The following is a 6000-nucleotide window of genomic DNA, read 5'->3' as shown; positions in this document are numbered from 1 at the left end:
GTGACAAAGTGAGAGATGTTGTGGCCAACGAAACAGCAAAGATGCACTTGCAGAGCAGGCTGCACTACACTAACAACTCTTGGTACCAAAATGCAGTGGGCAAAAACAAGTCCATTTGCCAAACCAAACTGGTGCAAACATACTTGGTTCTTAATTTTCATTTATAGTAAAAATACAGTCTCTACAAACCCTAAGAAAAGACAGCAGAGCTAGAAAGAAGGGATGCTCCTGCTGCACTGAGCAGAACTTCTTTAGTGATATGAACTGCAGAGAAAGCAGGATCCAGAATATAGGTAGTGTGATTTCTTAAGACTGACCCTGAAAATAAATTCTATTTCTCTTACATACCTATTTTAAAACATATTTTTTCTACTTAAATAAAAGTGTTACTGGATTTGAGGTCTTAATTATATAATTAGTAACAACAGCAAATTAAAATGAATTAATCCCGTTCTAATTTATTTTGCTTGCAGTGTTAAATAAGTACACAAAACACAATTAAGTAATTTTAAGTCCTCTCTTTAAATCCTAATCATAAATTGCTAAGTCTAGATAAAATCAAAACAAAACAAAGGTTTTTTTTATTTTGTATGAGCTGAGAAAGGTGTAGAGTGCACGGTCCCCACTGATTCCAAGGTAAATTCTTCCACTGCTTCTTAGGATTTCTGGCTAGGAACCTGCTCAGTAATTTCAGGACTGTGCAAAGATGATTACACAAGATATGCTACTTAGAATAATTAGTGCAAGAATGCTTTAACTACAACGTACAATATACAGAAAGACATTAGCCTAAGGATGGGGAAGGTCTGACATTTGCTAAAAAAAGAGAAAGACAGAAATGTTCTGTTGACCTGACACCTCCCTCATGTTTGGTGTTGACACTTCTGCAAGGCACCTCACCCCCAGGCATTTGTTCATTTTTAAGCACCCACATGGAACCCAGACTTACATCTCTATCTAAGGCATTGCACATGCCCAGGCAGCAATCAGACACGGGGCCCACAGACCCCATTTGAGGGTCAAAGCACTCACTCGGAAGACACCAGCCAAAGCCAGACGTGAGCACTGCTGTGATCAGAGCAGCGGCTGTGCTGCGGGGCCGGGGCTGGTGCCCAGCACAGTGGCAGAGAGGGGCTCTGGCCGTGCAGGGGGGGCTGGACTGCACCGCGCGTGGACACACAGGAGGGACACGCTGAGCTGCCCACAATGTGACAGCACCAGAGGGCTGAGCTTTGGCACATTTCTTCCCATCACACGCCATATCACGTGAACGTGACAACTAGAGGTCCAGGAGTTATTAATCCTTTTTAGGTCTTCCAAATTAGCCCACCTTCACACACACACAGACACTATAACTCCCTGCCCACTTGCTATGGGATTCCCATACTTGCTATGCATATCCTATTTTACACCAATATTCAGACATGAAGCAGCATCATGGGAACACAGGGTGTGATCAACCATCAGTATGAAAATCCCCCAGAACACTGGTATGAACTGCAGATACACCAAGTGGAATGCAGTGAAGGTGGGATTAACATAATTTCCATTTCTGAACTCTCTATGATTTTGTCTCACAAGAAAGTGCAGATTCCCACAGTAGAAACATAACAAAAATTACTGCAGTGTATATAAGCAGGAAATAACACAGAGAGGGGCCCTGTCTCCCACTCTGCTTGCAGCCACATAGAAGGCAAAACGAGACAGACTCTGATGACCTCACAGCTGCTGCTGTGGCAGGCTCAAGGCAGGCAGGCATTCAGAAAGTTGTCTTTCCATTTGCCAAAATCCTGGGCTCTAGCCCAAGAGGGCTCCACACATTGTGAGCCTTTCAGTGAGCAGGACAGGGAAGTGCAAGGGCTGCATTTTTATGGTGCTCTGGCTCAGCAAGCCAAGCATGGGACCACTGCATACTTTGTTTTGTAAACCTGCCTCTCAAAGCCATCAGGGGCTGATTGATGAGGATGTGAATATTTGGATATTTATAACAGAGAGGTAGAATAGTGCCAATATTATAGTCTGTATAACCCTGATGGCAAGTCAGTGCTTTGCTGAATTCTAAGTTTTCTTTCATCCATCAGACCTTCTCTCCCAGAGAGTTAGAGAAATAATTCTTCTCTTGCTCAAGCACCGACATTCAGATAGTACCAAGGAACAGCAAAACATTAAATGATGAAGTGCTTCTTTATGTAAGGCTTTTTCCAGGTAATCAGCCAGAGCTGACTCATCTTTCAGTGTTTGTACATATTAAAACAAGCAGTTGCCTTTAAAACCTCCAGTGATTCCCTCTATCACTCTCTTCTCCTTCTGCAATCTCAACCTGAAGCAATGAACAGAATATTATCTTAGATCACCAGCAAAAAAATTCATTTTCTGTCAGACTTTTGTTGTGCAGTACAAAAGGTACTGAGAGTTCATACTGAGAGCATGGAGGCACCTGGGCCCCACAAAAGGGATGAGTAGTTTTGCGTAGAGCAGTGAGGTGAACAAGATTGCTCCTATATGTGCAACCAGAAAATTTAATATGCTCCTCAAGTAATCAGCCTCTTCTGTTACTTTTTTATTTCTTTTTTTAACATGGGCCTAGTGAAATATTTCCTTGCTGTCCTTCAAAAGCAAAGACATGATAGCTGCTGATGGCAGCAACACTGGATCCAGATGTCCAACAATTATAACCAAGGTAACACAGAAAAATGATTTTTCCTAAAGCCACCATGTGCTCACAGATGCATTTTAAATCCTGACCAGTGTGTTTTCCTGTGTGAACAGGTTAGTTAAACTCAGAAAACAGCTCAAAACAAGCAGGTTAACGAAGACAGTTGTGTTAAACTTAACATGACATTTCTCCCATCTTTCCCCTGCCCAGAAGCACTGGACTGCTTTCAAACAGTAAACTCAAAAAAAAAAAAAAAAATATATAAAATATGTCTGGGCAGAAACACATGCTGTTCAGGCACTTCATTCTCCTCCAGAGCAACATCACTCTGGCACCAGGTAAAATTCTCCCAGATAGTTTTGTGAGTGTCAGTCAAGAGTTAATGTAACCATATCAGTGTAAAAATTATAAACACCAAGAGGAATAAGATTTCTTGTTTCTACTTAAAACACTGCACTAAACACCTGCAGCCTCTGCAGTTTCCAAAGAAATGTATTTTATTTCAGAGCATTACAGTAGCACTTTGTACACGCCAGTCATGAAACTGTAAATCTTGATTTACTTGTAGCCGCATGCAAACATTTCAGCAATTGTAACCTGTGGGCAGCAAACCGGGATCTTGTTTCTGGAGGCTCACTGTGTTTTTCAGACCTGGTATGAATGAATCACCTTTTTTCATGAGCTCCCTTCCCAATTTGCTCACTTACTAAACAAAACATCTCTAGCTAGTTAGTCCCAAATGCACTCAGTTTTTAACAGACATTTTCATTTTCATACGCACACTGAACACTTTATCAACATGTAAAGTCATAAATTAGCTGGGAAGACTTTGAAAGTTGAATCTGCCCTTGAACTCACATTGCCAAGAACAGTCAGTCATACTGATATGCCGAAAGAAGGTGCACCGAGGGTGCAGTGAGGTGCTCATTGTAACATGCTCTGCGCAGTGTCACTGTCGTAAAACAACCAAAGCCGTTCATATCGCTGTGGAACAGCCCAAATTTCCAACAGTGGCCCGTGCTTAGGGAGACAGTAACATTCAAGTATCAGGGGTAGCAAACCACCTCGATTCCCCATTTTTACCAAGCTAAGCACTACTTGAGGAGAAGTCCCTTGAACTCGTCTGCAACTAGGCTCTGAAAAACTGAAAATCAACGACTTAGAAATCCCTGGATAAGTGTAAAGCAAAAGGAAAGCACATTTCAAAGGCTGTGGCACGCTCAGTGCACGGTGTTTGCGTGAGGGGAGAAGACGTAGGACTGCATCCTGCAACCGGCTTAGCAGCGCACAGCCCTGGACGCGAGAAAGAGGCGGGATTTGATCCCGAGATAGAAAATAACTATTTTTCTCTGAAAAGCATTTGCCGTTCTGTGAGGAGGGGAGCTGTAGTTCCTCACAAGCGGTGACTGCCTGGGCCCCCACGGCGGGCTGTGTCCGGCCCTTGGAGCAGGGCTCACACCCGGGAGAGTACCGTGGAGCCCGAGACAGCCTCCTCCGAGGGGACCCGCAGCCGGTGGCGCTGCTGGGCTGCCACTCGCCTTTGCCCTATGCGGGGCAATCGCCAGTGCGGCCAGGAACAGGCTGCAGCCCCGGCTCTGCCTCCGCGGCTGACCGCCCGTTCGGCCCGGACCAGGCGCCCGTCGAGCCGTTCCCGGGGCAACGGAGGGTCCCGGGCCGACCCGGCCCATCCCGCCCGGCACCGCCCGCCGGCCACTCTCTGTCGCCGGCCGCTGTCGCGCCTCAAGCCGCCCCCTCTTCTATGCGTCGTTTCCCGCAACCTCCGTCCTTCCAGCGCTGCAGCCCCGGCAGCGATCGCGGCCCGCGGGGCCGGAGCAGGCTTGTACGAGAGCCGGGGCGGGACCGGAGCGGGGCCCTGTGAGCCCCGGGGGGTGGGCGGTGTGTGCCGCTCACGGTGCCGGGAGGAGCGCACGCCCAGCCCCGCCGACACGGTGTCAGCGCCGCCGGGCGGGACCCCGAACCCACCGAGAACGGGCTCCGCGGGGGAGCCGGGAGGATAGAGGGTTCTCATAATATCCCTGCCCGGGTCCCGGCGCAGCACCCCCTGCTAAGGGCCGCGCTGCGTCCTGTGGAGCGAGCTGCGGGGAGCCACCGGTGCGCCCGGCCGTCGGTGGCACCGACCCCAACCAGGCCCGGCCCGGGCGGAGCAGGGATCGGAGCAGCTGGATAACCCACTGGGCTCGGAGATCACTCCCGGGGAAGCCCTCCTGCTGCCGCACTCCGGTGTTTTGCGAAGCCCGTCCAGGGCGGGAGTTCCTGCAGTGCCCCCAACCCGCTCTCGGGGTCCCTTGTCCACACCGACGGTGGGCGAAGGAGCTGAAAACCTTCCGAGCCTACTGCGACCCCGCGGCCCCCCGACTCCCCCGGCACAGGCGGTCCCGGGTCTCCTGTCAGAGAGTGTTTATTCATCGCATAAACAGAAGCGAAAGGAATCAGGTGGGCAGATCCAATAGCTCGGGGGAACCTTACGGGTCCTCCAGCATGCTCACCGAAACCAGGACATCCTTACAACGTTGTGACTGTATTTATAAACAACTCGCCATGGTTTCCAGCTTGGCTTTGCCTTCCATTAAGGCAAATACTCTTTTACATAATATGATCACTGTTCTAATTTCCTCTGTCCCCAGCACTTTCCCTGAGTGACAGCGTGACATAATTAGCAGACGCCTAAAAAGTCAACTTCTAGACGAAGTGTTCACCGCGATTTCAAGAACGCAGACATGCAACACTTGATTTGAACACATACGGGTTTCATTCAGATAACGTGTTCAGCGTACAGCGACCAAAAGGGGAAATAAGTAGATTTGAATAAATGAAGAAAAAATATTGCAGTTACACACTGGGATGCCACAATTACTCCCTGCGCTTCCCCCCGCAGTGCAAGAGCCAGCGCTGTAAAAAGATGCAGGGCTGCATCCCACTGACTCCTTTCTTGCCTTCTGTGCTCCCTGTCCCCTAGGTCTTCTTTCTGAAGGGAAGAAATAATTTAAAAAAAAAAAAAAAAAAAGAAAAAGAAAAAAAAAAAAAAACACGAACAAAAAAACCCCCCAAACAAACAAAAGACTAAAAAAGAACCAACAAAATGCATCAAGTTCTGGGTGTTGGTACAGGAACCACTGGCTCAGGAATCCAGTTAAGAAAGAGAAATTTTGCCCTTAGACTGATCTCGTCGCTCAAGATTAAGCAACACAGAGCTCCACACTGGAAAAGCCGTGAACAAAAGCCGCATGTCTGTAGCTCTGGAAGATCCTGGACCCACAAACCGGAGACAGACAGCCTGGCCCAAGGAAAGTGCATTGCATTGATGTGGAAAACAAGTAATTGGT

This window comes from Pseudopipra pipra, chromosome 9 (assembly GCF_036250125.1).
Source record: "Pseudopipra pipra isolate bDixPip1 chromosome 9, bDixPip1.hap1, whole genome shotgun sequence".
Taxonomy (NCBI): domain Eukaryota; kingdom Metazoa; phylum Chordata; class Aves; order Passeriformes; family Pipridae; genus Pseudopipra; species Pseudopipra pipra.
Note: the sequence above shows the minus strand (reverse complement) of the source record.